General features: G+C 38.4%; 1 long non-coding RNA gene across 1 annotated transcript in view; it reads left to right on the plus strand.

Moving 5' to 3' along the window:
- The window catches only part of LOC135970906 (uncharacterized), a 51,500-nt gene that overhangs the window by 9,738 nt on the left and 23,379 nt on the right, over nucleotides 1-18,383 (plus strand). The gene's annotated exons all lie outside the window — the stretch shown is intronic.

Genomic DNA, 18,383 nt, shown 5'->3' on the forward strand with positions numbered 1-18,383 from the left:
AGGTGAGCCACCAAGCTCTAAAACAACCCCAGGGTGGGGCCAAATTGTGCCCTTGCAGAGACAGAGCTGAGGACAGATTGGACTTCTTGGCCTTGCCTTGTCCAGGCTCACATTCTTGGGGCAAATTCCTTTTTCAGCAGCTATTGGGCAGCGATCTTCCTCCTATCTGCTGAAAACCCTCTAAGAGTCACTGCTGCTGCCCCTGGTCTCTGCATATGGAGATGGGGCAGCAAAGCCCCTCCCAGGGGAGGTGAGTGGTTGCTGTTGAGAGGTGGTCAGGCCAGAACAGGCTGCACCCAACAAAGGGAGAAAACTGTGATGTGGCCCAAGCTGGCCTTGTGTACCCTCTTCCTATTTCATTGATTACCTCCTTTTTTAAATTTCAAAATAATAAATATCCATTATGGAAATTGTTACAGCATGTGTGAGGAAAGGAGAATAAAAGGAATTAATTTAACTTTCTCATATAATTTTTCAGTCTTTTTTTCCATGCATACATTTTTTAAAAATGAGAAACATTCTCTATGAACTGTTTTGTTCATGTTTCTCACTTTTAGAAAAATTTTAATTTTTTTAAATTTAAAAAAATCAAGTGGTCTCCCTTAAATTATATATTATAAACATCTCCCCATGTCATAAAATATCCTGACCTGTCATCTTTTTTGGCTACATGATATTACACTGCAAGATAAACCATAGTTTATTTAGGCAACCCTGGTGTTTTAAATATATATTTAAGTTGTTTCTAATTTTTAAAATATATTTAAAATGCTGCCTTGGACATTCTTTTAGCTAAATATCTGTGCACATCCATATGCTTAGCATCAATTTCTTTCTTTCTTTCTTTTTTTTACTTGTTAGTGATTTGAAGCTCAAAGATTAATTCCTAAAAATGGAATTCCTTGGTCACAAAGTACACACGTTTAAAAAGGCTTTGGAGTTGTAAAATTGTCTTCCAGGAAAGTGATACAAGTTTATACTTGTAGAGCAGAATATGACACTGTCCGCATTCCAATACTCACCAACATTGCATAGTTCCATCAAAAAAGTTTAGCCCATTCTCTTTTTACTGTGCTATTGTAAATGAGTGAGAATTCTGAAGAAAGGGGAGACGGTGCCAAAAGAAACTAGTGATGCTATGAAAAAGAGGGAAAGCAGGAACAGGTAATTTTTAAGAATAACAGAGATCTAGAAAAATAGAGGAAAAATGTCCAGCCCAGCTTCATTTATTTACTTATTTATTTATTTATTTGAGATGGAGTTTCCCTCTTGTCACCCAGGCTGGAGTGCAATGGCGCAATCTTGGCTCACTGTAACTTCTGCCTCCCGGGTTCAAGCGATTCTTCTGCCTCAGCTTCCTGAGCAGCTGACGTTACAGGCATGCACACTTCACCCAGCTAATTTTTGTATTTTTGGTAGAGAGAGGGTTTCACCATGTTGGTCAGGCTCATCTTGAACTCCTGACCTCAGATGATCCACCCACCTCGGCCTCCCGAAGTGCTGGGATTACAGGTGTGAGCCACTACGCCCAGCCCAGTCAGCTTTATTTAAAAAATAAAAATCTAATGATGACAAAGGATCCTTTTGTGTATGTTTAGATCCAGATGATAAAAGGAATTGTATTTTTTCAATGTTGATAAATGACAAAGAAAATTGAATAAAACTCTTATTTAGTTTTTTTATTATTTTATTTTATTTTATTTTATTTTTGTCAGTGGCATGATTACAGCTCACTGCAGTCTTCATCTTCTGGGCTCAAGCGATTTTCCCTCCTCAGCCTCCCAAGTAACTGAGACTACAGGTGCATGCCACCATGCCTGGCTATTTTTATAATTTTTTTTTAGAGGCAAAGTCTCACTATGATGCCCAGGCTGGTCTCGAACTCCTGGCCTCAAGGGATCCTCCTACCTCAGCCTCCCAAACTGTTGGGATTACAGGTAGAGTAAGCCACTATGCCCGGCCCAGAACTCTTATTTTAATCTTGTCTTTTCTGTCAAAGAGAATGGGCTTCAGTATGAAAAGGACTAGTGTGAACACTGGTGACAGAGACCAGAGCCCTATGTGCACAGAGTGATTGGGAAGGGTCCAACTACTCTAATGAGTTCTGCAAGAACACTGTCCTGGAGAACCAAGAGAACTGGTCATTATGATGGTCACATGACTGTGATTTGTGTGGAATTATGGAGAATCAGGCAGGAATGAAAAAACTGCTCTTCTGGCAAATGCTTGAATTTTCAGAAAGGGAACGTGTGTTCTGAAACAGGTCTGTAAGCTCAATAACAGTTTTGGGTAAAATTTTAGATTGGATTAAAAGATAATTGTGGGAAATTTTACATGTTCAAAGAAGAGAGAAAATATAAGGAAGCATGAACCTCTTACTCAGATACAACAATGATTGATTCATAACCGTTCTTGTTCCACCCCTCATGCCAATCCCCACTGCCTCCCTACTAGGTAGTTTTGAGGCAAATTTAATATATCATATCATTTTCTCCTGAAATATTTCAGTATTATCTCTAAAAGATAAGGACTCTTTTCTTAAAATACACAATCCAAGTACAATTATGATACCAACAATATTAATAATAATTTCTTAGTATCCTCAAATATCTGGTGTTCAGATTCCCCTGATAATCTCACAAACATTTGTTGTAGTTGGTTTACTTGAATCAGAATCCAAGCCTGGTCCATGCATTGTATTTGATTTTTGTGGCTCTTAAGTCTTTTTTGATCTGTAGATTCCTCTCCCGCCCCTGCTTTTTTTCCCTCCTTGTAATTTATTTGAGAAGAAAGCAGGTCAGACCAGGCGTGGTGGTTCATGCCTGTAATCCCAGTACTTTGGGAGGCCGAGGTGGGTGGATCATCTGAGGTCAGGAGTTTGAGACCAGCCTGGCCAACAGGGTGAAACCCCCATCTCTAGTAAAAGTACAAAAATTAACTGGGCATAGTGGCACATGCCTGTAGTCCCAGCTACTTGGGAGACTGAGGCAGGAGAATCGCTTGAACCCAGGAGTCGGAGTTTGCAGTGAGTCAGCCAAGATTGCACCACTGCACTCCAGCCTGGGCGACAGAGCAAGACTCTGTTTCCAAAAAAAAAAAAGAAAGAAAGAAAAAAAGAAAAGGAAACAGGTCATATGTACTATAGGATTTCCCACAGTCACCTACCCATGGACTTGTTTCACTCTAAATCCTATTATTTCATGTAAACTACTAGTTGAATCTAGAGTCTTGATAGCATCATGTGCAAGTTTTTAGCAAGGATACCATGTAGGTGGTGCTGTGTACTTCCTCCTGCACCATACCAGGAGGCTGGTTAGCTCTCCTTTTAGCATGTAAGGTCTGATCTGTGGGGTTTAGGGGTTGTCTGCTGGAACCATCCATTATAAAGCTTCTCATCAGCTTTTTACTAAGGATTTTAGGAGCCATGGATTATCATGGCTTAGACTACATTACTTCATTCATTTAGTATGTGTACAATGGTGATATTCTAAGTATATCACTCCTTGTTAATGTATTAGTTAGAATGCTTCTATAAAGAAAATATTATTGTGTCCCTAAGCTATGGTTAGTATGGTAAGATATGAAAAGGCAGGATAAATGCTGAATTCTTACCTTTTATTTACCATTATTATGAACTCCTGCGTTTAGACATATTTTATGTATTTTCTTTCATTGCAGTAATTATTATAATTATTAATCAAATTACCCAAGCTTTGGCCATTGGAAACCTCTTCAGTTTGACTTCTCAGTTTTTGACAACCCCTAATCATGTTCGATAGCTTCTTTATCTTGGATAGCTTCCTTGCTTTTGATAGCTTCCTCACTGACTGGCACTCCGAGATGTTCTAGGCTCATCTTTTACACTTTTTGCCTAGACCTGGCATCAGCCATTTTGCCAAGAAGCCCTGGTTCCTTTTCTTGGGAACTGGTACTTAGGGAGCACATTGTGCTTGCTAGATTGGATTTTGGAATGAGTGATTTATGAGTATTTTGGAAAGGAAGCGATTGTTAGTAGGCACCAGGATATAGTTGAATTAAAGTCATCAAACATCTATTAAATAATATATGGCTCGTTCTAAGTGAGGGAGAGGAGAATAAGCATAAACAAACAGCTGGGACATGATGCTATGTATAAAGAGCTTTGGGGAAATAAACCAGGCATGAAATAATTATGTCTGGAGTCAAGGACTAAAGCTTCATGAAGAGGTGGCATCTGAGCAATGTAAATAGTCGAGTGGACAGGTGAAATGGAAGAAGATTCTGGGCAGAGAAAAGAACATGAGCGCAGTCTCAGAATCATCAAAGTGCATGGTGTGTTTGAGGAAGAGTCAGATTTGCTTCATTTCCTTTGACAGGGTTAGTGAATTTCGAGAGCAGCCGAATGCAGGAGACATAATGTATTTGGACTTTAGCAGAGCATTTGTCCAGGCCTATCATGATATCATTGTGGACAAGATGGAGAAATATGGACTAAACAATAGTACCATTAGATGAATTAACAACAGTTAGGTGAATAAATGAACCCAAAGGATGCTGATTAGTAAATTGATGTTAGCATAGAAGATGGTCTCTAGTGGAGTGGCACAGGGTTCTGTCTAGTACAACATCTTAATCAATGATTTAGATTAAAGTATAGAATGAATACTTAACAAATCTGCAGATTATATGAAACTAAGTGGGGCAATGAATAGTTTTAGTGACAAAGTCTGGATTCAAAAAGATATTGGCAAGTTGGACCTCTTGAGAACATTTCTAGGGATGAATATAAATTTCCATAGCTGAGTAAAAAACTAAGCAAACAAACAAGCACACACAGACACACACAAAAACAATAGAAGCATAGTGGTAAAGCATACATGAAAAGGAGTTTCAATCTGTATAATTCTCTATGCACATTAGAACCATGAACACTTTTACGCTGTTGGTGGGAGTGTAAATTAGTTCAAGTATTGTGGAAAGCAGTGTGATGATTCCTCAAAGACCTGGAATCAGAACTACAATTCAACCCAGCAATCCCATTACATGGCATATACCCAAAAGAATATAAATTATTCTGTCACAAAGACACATGCACATGTATGTTCATTGCAGCACCTTTCACAATAGCAAAGACATGGAATCAACCTAAATGCCCATCGATGGTAGACTGGATAAAGAAAACGTGGTACATATACACCATGGAATACTATTCAGCTATACAAAAGGATGAGATCATGCCTTTGCAGGAACATAGATGGAGCTCAAAGCCATTACTTTTGCCAAAATAACTCAAGAATAGAAAATCAAATACTGCATGTTCTGACTTACAAGTGAGAGCTAAATAATGAGAACTTATGGACACATAAAGGGGAACAACAGACACTGCGACCTACTGGAGGGTGAAGAGTGAGAAGAGGGAGAGAATCAGGAAAAATAACTACTGAGTTTTATGTTTAATACCTGGGTAACAAAATGATCTATACAGCAAACCCTCATGACATGAGTTACCTATGTAACAAACCTGCACATATACCCCTGAACTTAAAATAAAAGTTAAAGTAAAAGAAGTGCATACAACATGATGGGGATGTTGATCAACAGTGGACTGCTCTGATCTCTCTTGAAGAATACTTAGAAACCGCAATTGACAAACTCGAGTAGTTTAGAGGAGAGTGGTCTGATAGGTAGGGGAATTTTAAAAGCGACATTAAGGAGTCAAACAGGGACTATAAAGCTGCAATAGCTATGGAGCTGCCATGTAAAAAGGAAGTCAAAGTCTTTTGCAATATTACCCTAAGGCAATATAAAGGTACGACTAGGAAATCATTGGGTAGAAGTCAGCAGGAAACAGATTTCTGCTCTATAGAACTTTCTAATAGTCAGAACCTCCTGGAGGTGGAGCAGGCCGCTCCACAGATCAAACTTGCCATCATCAAGACAGAGACGACTAGTGGGGAGGTTGAGGAAAAGAGCCAAACACATTAAGCAAGAATTAAGTTATCTTCTGTATCAGAGAGTTCATGACTCCTGTCTTCCTCTTAGCAGCCTCTTTTTCAGGCTTGCAAATGCTCATGCTACTCACTTGGGTCTTAGGGCCCACCCTGAAAAGCTCCTCATTCATACAGAGCCCCATGCTTTGGTTCTTGGTTTTCATCCTCCTCTTATGCACCACTGTCGAAGTTGTCACATCCACTAAGAATCAGGAGAGCTGGATTCTAATTTCAGTTCTTCTGATGCTAATTCTAGCACCTCAGGTGTGGTAGATTTAAGATGGCCCCAAATTTTTTGATGTTGCTCCCACTGAGAGATGAAGTCTAACTTCTCTTCCCTTGAATTTGGCTTGGTCTCAGTGACTTGCTTGACCAATAGAATGTGGTGGAAAGCATGTGGCTTCCAAAGCTAGATCACAGGAAGCCTTGCTGTTTTCACTCCAGTGTTTTGGAATGTTCACTGTTTGAGGAAGCCCTGGTATCCACTAGGGCAGAGAGAGAGAGAGAGAGAGAGAGATGCCTGGCAAGTCCCAGTTGTTCCAGCTGTCAGATGTTTGAGCCATCCCACTGAAGCTACAGATATAATGTGAAGCAGAGCTGTTGCCCCCTTCAAGCTCAGTCCAAATTTCAGTTTCGAGGGCAAAATAAATTGTCGTATTTTCAGCCACTAAGTTTTGGGATGGTTTATAGCACAGAAGTAGGTAACCAGCATATCAGGTAAGTCACCCTCTCTCTTTGGGGATCAATTTTCAACCTATAAATGAGGGAAAAGGACCTAACACTTTCTAAGTCCCACCCACTCTGACATTCTATACAACAGACATTGGTTGTCCCAAGATTCCTTTTAAAAGTTATTGAGGACCCCTAAGAGTTTTTGCTTATGTGCGTTATATCCATTAATATTTGCCATATTAGAAATTAAATCTGAGAAAAAAGTTTAAAATATTTACTTAGGACTTTAAAAATAACAAAAGTAAATTAAACATTAACACAAATAATATACTTTTGATGAAAATAGTATTTTCCAAAACAAAAAGTTGTTAAAAGACTAGCACTGTTTTACACTTTTGCAAATTTTTAAAATATCTGGCTGCATAGAAGACAGCTGGATTCTCATATCTGCTTCTGCATTCAAATTGCTACCATATCACATCATGTAACCTTTAGAAAATTTCACTGTACCCTCAAGAGAATGAGCATGAACAAGGTAAGAAATGTATTAGTATTATTGTGAGAATAGTTTTAACCTCACAGACCCCCAGATGAATGTTGGGGACTTCCAGGAGTCCCCAGACCATACGTTCAGAATGACTGCCCTAAAGAAATGATGTGGGAAATTAATCTATATTCATTCATTTGTAGCAGATAACAATTAACAGGTTCAAAGTTTTTGAGTAATTTACATTTTAACAAGGCTTAAATCTTCCTCCAAAGAATCAGTCTCTAATGGTAGCATTTCAATAACACAGAAGGTCTTTTGTCTGGCTGAGGGTCCCCTGTTGTGGTCCACTTCATGGATGGGTAGCTCCACTGCCCTCTCAGCCTCCACTGAAGTCTGGCCCTGGCTGGAGAAAGGCTGTAGCCTCAAGACTGAACCCATCAGGGACAAGAAGAGAGCAGAGAATACCTGCAACCATATTCAGATTATGCAGGGCTTCTTCACTTAAAGAGAGTATAGCCTTCTTATTTTATTAATAGAGAAGGGTCCAGGTCCAGTAAGTAATTAGCAAAGAACTTGAGATTACTAACTCTCATTACTCCTACTTTAAGCAATTAGTCTGGGTTCTTTATCATATTGTAAACTATGCTAAGAAACTATTGTAACATGGAGGTAATATGCTTGTTTATTTTAATTAAATTATTGCAAATCAGAAATGATATCATACTAGCCTTTCCTAGCAATATAGAGATTTCCCAGAACTTTTAGCTGCATATTTTTTAGTAATTGCATTGTGCTAATCAACTAAAATGGCCCAGTATAAATGTTAATAAATAAACATAATCAAAATTACAATCCTAGACATACCCAGTTGCCAAGGACTTCAAGAAATCATTGAATCTATCCCTCTGCCTCCAGGCATACTTTCTCTTCCAATCAATTCTTAACAGAAATCATGTCAGAAAATATGTTCTGTGTTGGGTCACTTCCTTCTATCTTTTATATATTTTTTTCAGATACCCTAGTCCAGGAAAAAAATGACAAAGTTATTTTAGAAAACATCAAAGAAGACTGAGATATTGCAAAATTTGTTTGAAGGGAGATTTAAATTATCAAATGAACCATTTTTTTTTCTAGAAATGAGGTAGTGCATGCATATGTTTTGCCTAATACATACAAACCTACTAAGACTACACATTTTGATTATGATTTCAGTTCTTGATTTCTGGGTTAGAGGATTTTATTTTTTATTTTGGTAACACCCAATTTTAATGAATGATTAATTGAGTGTTTTTCACCTAGTTCTATGAGGAACTAAATATGTTTTGACGCATTTAAACATTTTAGGATTTGATGGGTACAAAAAATGTTTAGAAAAAATGAATAAGAGCTACTATTTGATAGCACAACGGGGTGATTATAGTCAATAATAACGGAATTGTACCTTTTAAAAACACTTCAAGACTGTAATTGGATTGTTTGCAACTCAAAGGATAAATGTTTGAGGGGATGGATAAACCATTCTCCATGATGTACTTATTTCACATTTCATGCTTGTATCCAAACATCTCAAGTACTCCATCAGTATATACACCTACTATTACCCCCAAAAATAAAAATTAAAAAACAACTTAATATAAAGGTTTTGTGAAAAGATAGGTAGGCTGTAACAGCTAGCTAATTCTTTTGGTGGGTATTAGAATAATCAAAGATTTGCACAAGGTTGAAAAATCTATCTTGTTACCTTCAGGACTAAATGATTTATGAGAGAAAGTCAAATGACTATGTGTCAGATGATGGCCTTCAATTCTGGCCCTATGGAATTTTCTAAAAAGATAGTTCCTGCATTATCAAGGACTTTCAAAACAACAAAATAATATTCTAGTGAGCTCTGGTTATAGAGAATAGAGGCATTTTGCTTATGAGAAAATGACTTTTGAGTCAGAGCTTAAATGTATAGACTATGAAAGAAGGAATTAATCCCTAGGTCTCAGGCACACGGAGAGATGGACTTTGCTTCCTTTTTTCCCCTACAACACACTGGTGCAAAGCAGGACTTCTGCAGTTCTGTTCTGTAAATTGGATAGAAATTTGCAGCCGGGCTCAGCCAGAACTGCCCTGAAAGCTCAGTCTAATACATACCCAACTCAAGTCTCATCTCTGATTGTCCCATTTGGCAAATATGTGAACTGATCAGGAAAAGCTCTCTCTCTCCCCAACCCCAAATATTTCCTCCAGTGCCAGAACTTTTGTTCTAAAGAAGATTACTTTGGGACTGGATCTAAAGAAGAGAGTTAACGCCTTAAACCTTCACCAGCTGATGTTTAGCTGAGACTAATACCTACACAAAAAGTCCTTTGCAAATGGGTCCTGGATTGGTCACTGGTGGCAGTTGGGAGTGTGGCAAATGGACTGAATTCAAAAACAAAGTTTGAAAAGCCATAAAATTTGAAACCTAGGGCTTGGTGAGGAGTTCTTAGCCATGACACCAAAGACATAATCCATTAAAAATATTGATAAATTGAACTACATCAAAAACTTACATTGCAAAAAAAAAAAGCTTGTTAAAAAGATGTAAAGACAAAGTACAGACTGGAAGAAACTTTGCAAACCACATATCTGATCAAGGTAATGTATCTCGAATATATAGAGCACTCTCAAAACTCAATCGTATAAAAACAAAACAAAGTTAGTAAATGGGCAAAGACATTTTATTAAAGAGGAGATACAGAAGGCAAACAAGCACATTAAAAAATGTTCAAGACCACTGGCCATTAGGGAAATCTGAAATAAAACCAGAATGAAATAAAACCTGTTAAAACAGCTAAAATTTAAAAATGCATTGTAATACTACCAAATTCTGGCAAGGACATGGAGAAACGGGATCTCTCATGCTTTGCTGGAGGGAATGTACAATGGTACAGTCACTGTGGAAAATGGTTTGGCTGTTTCTTATAAAACTAAATATGCACTTACCTTATGACCCAGCAATTGCATTCTTGAGCATTTATCCCAGAGAAATAAAACTCCCTTAAAAGCTTGTATACATGGATGTTCATAGCAACTTTATTTGTGATAGCCAAAAATTGAAGATAACCCAAATGTCCTTCAACAAGTGAATGATTTAGCAAACTGTAATACATTCATATCATGGAATGCTAGTCAGCAACAAAAAGAAACAAACTACTGATACATGCAACAACCTGGATGGACCACAAGCGCATTGTGCTTTGTGAAAAAAGTCTATTTCAAGAGGTTAAATATTTACATAATACTCTTGACATATATACAACTACAGAGATAGAGACCAGATTAGTCGTTCCAAAGGACAGGAATGGGGCAGCAGAGGTAGCGGTCAGGTGTGGTGGCTCACGCCTGTAATCCCAGCACTTTGGGAGGCCAAGGAGTTCAAGACCAGCCTGGTCATAGTGAAACCCCATCTCTACTGAAAAGAAAATACAAAAATTAGCTGGGCATTGGGGTGGGCACCTGTAATTCCAGCTACTCGAGAGGCTGAGGCAGGAGAATCGCTTGGACCCAGGAGGTGAAGGTTGCAGTGAGCCGAAATTGCGCCACTGCACTCCAGCCTGGGCAACAAGAGTGAAACTCTGTCTCAAAAAAAAAAAAAAGAAAAAAAAGAAAAAAAGGTAGCATGAGGGAGTTGTTTTGTGGTGATTAAACAGTTCTGTATGTTGATTGTCTTGGTAGTTACATGAATCTATGCATGAGTTAAAATTGTATAGAACTTAAAAAATCAAAAATAAATATAAATGGATGGGTACATTGCTCAACACTAACAAAAAATTGCATAGAACCATATGCACACACATACATAAACACACAAATAAATGCATGCAAAATGGTGCAAACTGAATAAGTTCTGTAGTCTAGTTAACAACATTGTACCAATTTCAATGTCCTGGTTTTGATATTGTACCAATTATATGAGATCTCATCATTGGGGGAAATTGGGTGAAGGGTATATGGAACAGTACGCACAATTTTTGCAATTTCCAGTGTGTCTGTAATTTTTTCAAAATAGAAGTTTAACAAAGGGAAGCAGACACCAAAAACAAACATTCTTTTTCATACTTTTGTTAAGATTTAGAGCTACTGTCTTTGGCTTAGGGAAAGCATTCCATTCACCCACTATGACTTCTTTCTTCAGCTTTAAAATGTGTTGGAAAGTCAGAAATGGTGCATCTGGAGCTCCTCTTCTCTCTGTCATTGGAAGTTTGGGCTGTTTACAATGGTCCTGATTTTCCTTTTGAGTATATGGTAGGACTACACTTCCCTGACCCGTTTGAAGTTGGACACATTTCCATAATTTGCTATGGCCAAGGAAATGTGAGCAGAAGAGACATTAATCACTTCCAGAAGAAAGTTTTAAGAGCCAGTGTATAATTCCCTGAATTCCCTTAGTGATATGAATGAACAGAGACACCCTTGTGACAACCAGTGTTGAAACAAATAACAAGTGGAAAATAAACTTTTGGTGTGTTACTGCAGAGATTGGGAATTATTGTGGCAGACTTGCTTCTTCTGAGACAAAAGTAAAGACATATTGGTATAATCTTTCAAAAAGCAATTTGGCAAAGGGTACTGATATCCTTTGATACAAAAATTCAACTTGTAGGAAAAGAAAATTATGAACATCATATAAAACTTCAAGCACAAAGATGTTCAACAAGGAATTATTCATAATAAAAAAATAAGCAAACACTAACAACAATAAAACCACAAAAGTGGCACAGCATACATATTCAACAAAAAAGGATGCATAAACAAAGTATAGTTCTATGGACTCTGTAGTGTCATGTAGTCATTTACATTATGTAAGAAAGTGTTTATAGTTTAATATTAAATTTAAGAATCAGGATGCAGAATTGTGTGTAGTATAATTACATAAGCATATGCGTAAAATACTAAATGTACTACAAGTGACACACAAACAAATGGAATGACAAGCAAAAGACTGGGAAATGATATCTGCAACACTTTAAAGAGTTTATATTCAGGATTTATGAAGAACTCATTAAAAGTAACATAAACATCTAAAGTGAAAATGGGCAAAGGCTGTGAAAAGGTAATTGCAGAAAAAGAAATCCAAAGAATAAACATAATGAAAAGATGTTCCTCTTCACTAGGAATTAGGTAAATTAAAATAAAAACGAGATAATTTGCAACAGATATTGAAAGAAGTTTAAAAGTCTTAAAATACCAAGGGTTGTCAAGAGGGTGAGAGAAAATGGGAACTCTCATATGCTGCTGGTAACCTGAAAGAGCAAATTGGCAATAGCTGGTGCCTTGAAGATGCTCTTGCCCTGCGACATAACAATTTCATCTCTAGAACATATCTTACAGAAACTCTGACACCTGCACAAAAGGATGCTTAGGACAGCATTGTCTGAATTACTAAACATTGGAAACAGCCTAAAAAACCAACAGTAAGAGAATAAATAAATGATAATAATAAAATTTAATCTTACCAACAGTCTAAATGAATGAACTTGATTTATATATATAAATATGAGTGAATCTTGAAAAGATTGTTGAATAAACAGGGCAAGTTGCAAAATGAAAGTGTGTAAATTTATATACATTAAAAAATACATGAACTATTGTTGTAGGGATAGAATCAAAACAAGCGAGGAAAGATACATATCAATTTAGATGAGTGAGTGTCATTAAAGAGCGGGAAGAAGTTGCTTCTACTTTAGATGTTTTATTTCTTTAAAAAATGGCAAATTGTTAAAATTTGTTAAAGATGACTGGTGGATTCATGGGCATTTATTATATCATTCTTGATGAGGTAATATTTTCTTGATGTTTGAAATATTTCATTATGATGATGATAAAAATCTGGAAGGGAGTAAACTAGGTTTACAATGGTTGTCTCTTAAAATTATGAGCAAAGTTTCTTCTTTGTTATACTTTTCTGAAATGTCCAAAGTAGTCTCCATAAACATATTTATTTTATAATTAGAAAAAATCTAAGTTAGTCTACCCTCTATCTCATACAGTTTTAGTGGAAAGGGAACTACTATAATAATTTTTGGCTTAACTTCTCTGTAGCAGATAGGATACAGAATTGTAAAGAGTTGAAAGACAGCTGTTCTCCCTCCTCCTCTGCTTTAGATACAGAAAAGGAATTAACATTAAAAAAGGAAATACCTGTTTTCCTCTCTTTTAACATGACAAGTCCTTTATCCAGGCCCCAGATGTCTACCTAGGAACTGTCTTCCCCCTGACTCCCCATTCACCTTCACTACAGTGAATTCTGAATTTTGCAACTAGAATCTCCCATTTCAGCTGTCTGTAAATTAGTCTTTATTTTATATCAACACTGCGTTTTTTTTCTTAAATATTGGTGGGACTTTTAATGAAAGAGGGAGAGCACGGACTTGAGAGAGAGCACATGCTCTTGAATGTGGAAGGAAAAGATGAGGTAGAAGCAGTGAGGATGGGGCAGCGTTAAAACATGATGGGTGCAGCAAACCACCATGGCACGTATACACCTATGTAACAAACCTGCACGTTCTGCACATGTATCCCAGAACTTAAAGTATAATAATAAAAAAATAGAGAGAGAAGCAGTCCTGACATTGGCCAACATGGAGCAATGTCTGCCTTTATCTGGAGTATGTCAGGGGAGAGCATGAGTGCAGTCTCGCACCAGGACAAGTTCCACAGTAGAGTTTCCCACACTGGGGAAACCACACGAGCCAGCAAGTCTGGAGTGCGATGGAGAAGACTTGTCCTGGGAGAACCACCTTCTTGATGATGACATTCTTTCTGCCAAGTAAGTGTCCAATCTAAACTTTTGCTACCTTACCCTTCAGTCTTGGGTACTGAGAGAGAACTCTATTACAGTGCCTGAATAGAATGGTATGGTTAAGGACACAAAGTTGAAGTATGATTCTAAGCCTGTTCTACCACTAACTAGTTATGTACCCTTGGGCAAATTATTTCCCATTGTAAGTTTAAGAGGTTTCACGTGTAAAATGGGACTATGTTAGTCTTTTTGTCCATAAAACACAGAAAACCAAAATCAGGTGGCTTTTAAACATACACATGCACTAGGATTTTTTTTTTTTTAACTTTAAGTTCTGGGATGCAGAAAGTGTAGGTTTGTTACATAGGTATACATGTGCCATGGTGGTTTGCTGCACCTATCAACCCATCATCTAGGTTTTAAGCCTCACATGCATTAAGTATTTGTCTTAATGCTGTCCCTCCACTTGCCCCCCAACCCCTGACAGGCCCCAGTGTGTGATGTTCCCCTCCCTGTGTCCATGTGTTCTCATTATTCAACAACCCCTTATGAGTGAGAACAAACACTTCTCAAAAGAAGACATTTGTGCGGCCAACAAACATAGAAAAAACACACTAGGATTTTTTAAGCCACCATAACCGTAGGGCAGAGGTAGAAAGCTGAAGAACCCATTTCAGATCTGGCCAGTTCGAAGTTGTCAGACTTTGGCACTGGGAACTGTTTCTCCATGAGTTTTGCTTTCCTCCATGTGGCCACTTTCTCAGTTAGGATGGCCCCAGGAAGTGGCAAGATGGCCACGACAGCTGCGAGCTTCCATCCAAGCAGCTTCAGCAAACCCAGTGGAAAGAAGTGCCTCTTTGCCAGTAGTCCCAGCGAAAGCCCCATCATGGCTTTCATTGCCTTTGATAGGTCCAACCTTTATCCCAGCCCAACCTTAAACAATTGCTGTAGCCAGGAAGATGCATATTTTCCTTGGCAAGGCTCAGGTTGTGTGCTTCCTCATGCAGTTAGGAATGGGAACAATCCCACAAAACTGTATAGACATATGCTTCTTGGAAGGTTCCAGGGAAAATGAATGCGGGGCAGGACCAAGACAAAATAAAACTAGTTTAGAGCTGTATACTACAGTGGATAGAACATCTACTTTTTTCATGAGAATTAAATAAAAATATCAGAAGAGCACTTGGCACAGTACCTGGCACGTGGAAGCATTCTGTCACACTAACTAGTACATTACCAAGTAAATCTTTGTGGAATGAATTTTGAGTGTTTGCAAAGCCTCAATAGCAACAATTCTAAGTGGATGCATTTCCCATTTTTAGTGAAAAACTTTAGAAGGGGGTGGCAACTCACAAGCCAACTCTAATTAGGGCTGTGTGGAGTGCTATGTTGAGAAGGATTCTGAGGTTAAGTTTCAGCCCATCAGGGATTGGTGCCATGCTCAATTCAGAATGCCTATAGACTCTCAGGTTTCATATTTACAATCTTTGTACTAATACTGAGTATATAAGAGTACTTAGAGAGCCCATCTGCTTAACTTTGGGCTGGTGAATTATTAAAATATAAAATTATGGCTGGGCAAGGTGGCTAATCCCAGCACTTTGGCAGGCCAAGGTGGGAGTATTGCTTGAGCCCAGGAATTCCAGACCAGCCTGGACAACATAGTGAGACCCCCATCTCTACAAAAAATTAAAACTTAGCCAGGTGTTGTGGTGCATGGCTGTAGTCCCAGCCACTTGGGAGGCTGAGGCAGGAGGATCACTTGAACCCAGGAGGTTGAGGCTGCAGTGAGCTGTGATCATGCCACTGTACTCCAGCCTGGGCAACAGAGCAAGATCCTTCCTCAAAAAAAAATTAATTACATGTAGAGTTTCAATCCATATTAGAATAGCTAATGAGGACCACATTATGTGTAGTTTGAGAAAGGAGAGGGCAGGCATATATCTTTTTTTTTTTTTTTTTTTTTTTTTTTTGAGACGGAGTCTTGCTTTGTCACCCAGGCTAGAGTGCAGTGGCCGGATCTCAGCTCACTGCAAGCTCCGCCTCCCAGGTTCACGCCATTCTCCTGGGTCAGCCTCCCGCGTAGCTGGGACTACAGGCGCCCGCCACCTCGCCCGGCTAGTTTTTTGTATGTTTTAGTAGAGACGGTGTTTCACCATGTTAGCCAGGATGGTCTCGATCTCCTGACCTCGTGATCCGCCCGTCTCGGCCTCCCAAAGTGCTGGGATTACAGGCTTGAGCCACCGCGCCCGGCCTGGCAGGCATATATCTTATTTACTCCTGTGGATTCAGTGCCTAGCACGTAGTAGAAACTCAGTATTTTTTTTGCATTGAACTGAAAATAATTATGCTGAAATTCTTCCCATGGAACCCAGGGGATACTGGGAAAATTAAACCATGTGAAACTTGAGTAGTGTTAATGTTTTGTTCATAAGTTTCATGAATTTTTGCATACACTTCATGGCATTTATATTAAATTCATTAATAAAATATTCCTCTGTTTGTGTGAACTCAATAAAGCATTTTAAAATAACAATAAAAATGTCCTCCTGCCCTCTTATATATTTTCCAGTAGTGTCACTGATTTCTTAGCTCTTTAAGAAGTAATGAAAGAACTCTGCAGGGTGGCAAGTTAGTGACAGCAAATGTGGTCTGGCCAGTCAGACATGGAAAAGGTGTGTGTGCCAGGGTCACACTGGCTACAGACAAAACTGTTTTTCTGACATCACTTCACATCTGAAATGATGCCACTTCACATGCTTGGGAAATACATGTATTTCCACCACACAGCGTGGGGAATGTGTATTAGAAATGACTGCATTACCAGGCATAGAATGACTCAGGTATGGCTAACAGGAGGAATCAAGAACACTGGATATAGGAGCCACAAGAAAATAACACCCTCCATGGTGTCAAGAGCATGAGTTTCAAAGACAGACAAACTTGAGTTCAAACCCCCATTCTGCCAAGAATGTTGGTATGTTACTTCGTCTCTCTAAGCCTCAATTTCTTCACCTGTAAAACAAAGCTAAAAATGATATTGGCCTCATACATTATTGTGAGGGTAAACAAGATATTAATCATAAAGCTCTTAACATATGGTAAGTGCTTAATAAGTGGTAGCTCTTATTATTGTTGTTGTTTGGATTTTAAGCCCAGCTCATAGGATGTTAGTTGGTAAAACCATAAGATGAGTTAAAGCTTGAGATTTAATTAAATGTATGAACATACATGTGCACACACACACATCTAACAGCATAATATGGTGGATTATCTATTGCTATATATCATTGCTATCATATTCCCTAATATCTCATGCCAAGAATTTCTTGATGTTTTACCCCCATTAATGCATGATATAAAAATAGTCCTTTTAATTCTCTTTGGAGTGCTTTTTGAAGATTTTTTTTTTTTTCTCTTGGATGTCCTTAGGAATCCCTTTACATGGCACTGAGTCAGGATGGGGCAAAAATTTTACCACATAACAGTATTTTGCTGAAGGAGATAAAAACAGCTAGTCACACAACACAGACTACTTTGTACAATGTTACTAAACCCAAGGGATGTCAATACAATTAAAACATCCAAACCTGCTTTGTTCCCAGTTTTTCTCTCTTATATATTAAGCGTATCATGACATAGCATAAGTAGAATTTGTGCTCCTATTACCTGAATGCTGAGGTCATAAGCACATCTGGCCCGTGGTCAGGAGCTGACTTAAAGAAAGATCCCTAATTCTGATTTTTAAAAATTCAAGAGTCACTAATCATTATGATAATAGGTAACTGATTAAATACCCATTAGGTATTGTAGCAGCCTAAAATAATGGCCCCCAAAGATATCAGGTCTTAATCCCTGCAGCCTGTAAATGTTAATTTATATGGAAAAAGCATCTTTGCAGACGTGGTTAAGATAAGGCTCTTGGGATGGGAAAGTTAGAGTAGATTGTCCAGATGGACCTAATGCAGTCACATGGGTGCTTATAAAAGAGAGGTGCGAAGAGATTAGAAAGAAGAGGAGAAGGCAGCACCGTCATGGAGGCAGAGATCAGAATGATGCCACCACAAGAAGCTGGGATAGAGAAGGGACTGATGGAGTGCAGCCTTGCCAACACCTTGATACTCATACTTACTTGATACCCCAGTGATACTGTTTTCAGATTGCTGGCCACAGAAATTCTCAGAACTATGAGAAAATTATTTTGTGTTGTTTTAAGCCAATAAATTTGTGGCAATTTGTTACAGTAACCACAGAAAACTAATACATGTATCATGCCCTGTGCAGGGTCACTGTGTGTGTGCGCACATGTGTGTGTGTGTGCGCGTGTGTGCGTGTGTGTGTGTGTATTCTCTGACCCTCACACTAATGCTAAGAACCAAGTATTGTTTGTTTATTTGCTTGTTTGAGACAGAAGTTTACTCTATAGCCCAGGCTGGAGTACTGTGGCGTGATCTCTGCTCACTGCAACCTCCGCCTCCCC

The sequence above is a fragment of the Macaca fascicularis genome, chromosome 5, assembly GCF_037993035.2.
Source record: "Macaca fascicularis isolate 582-1 chromosome 5, T2T-MFA8v1.1".
Taxonomy (NCBI): Eukaryota; Metazoa; Chordata; class Mammalia; order Primates; family Cercopithecidae; genus Macaca; species Macaca fascicularis.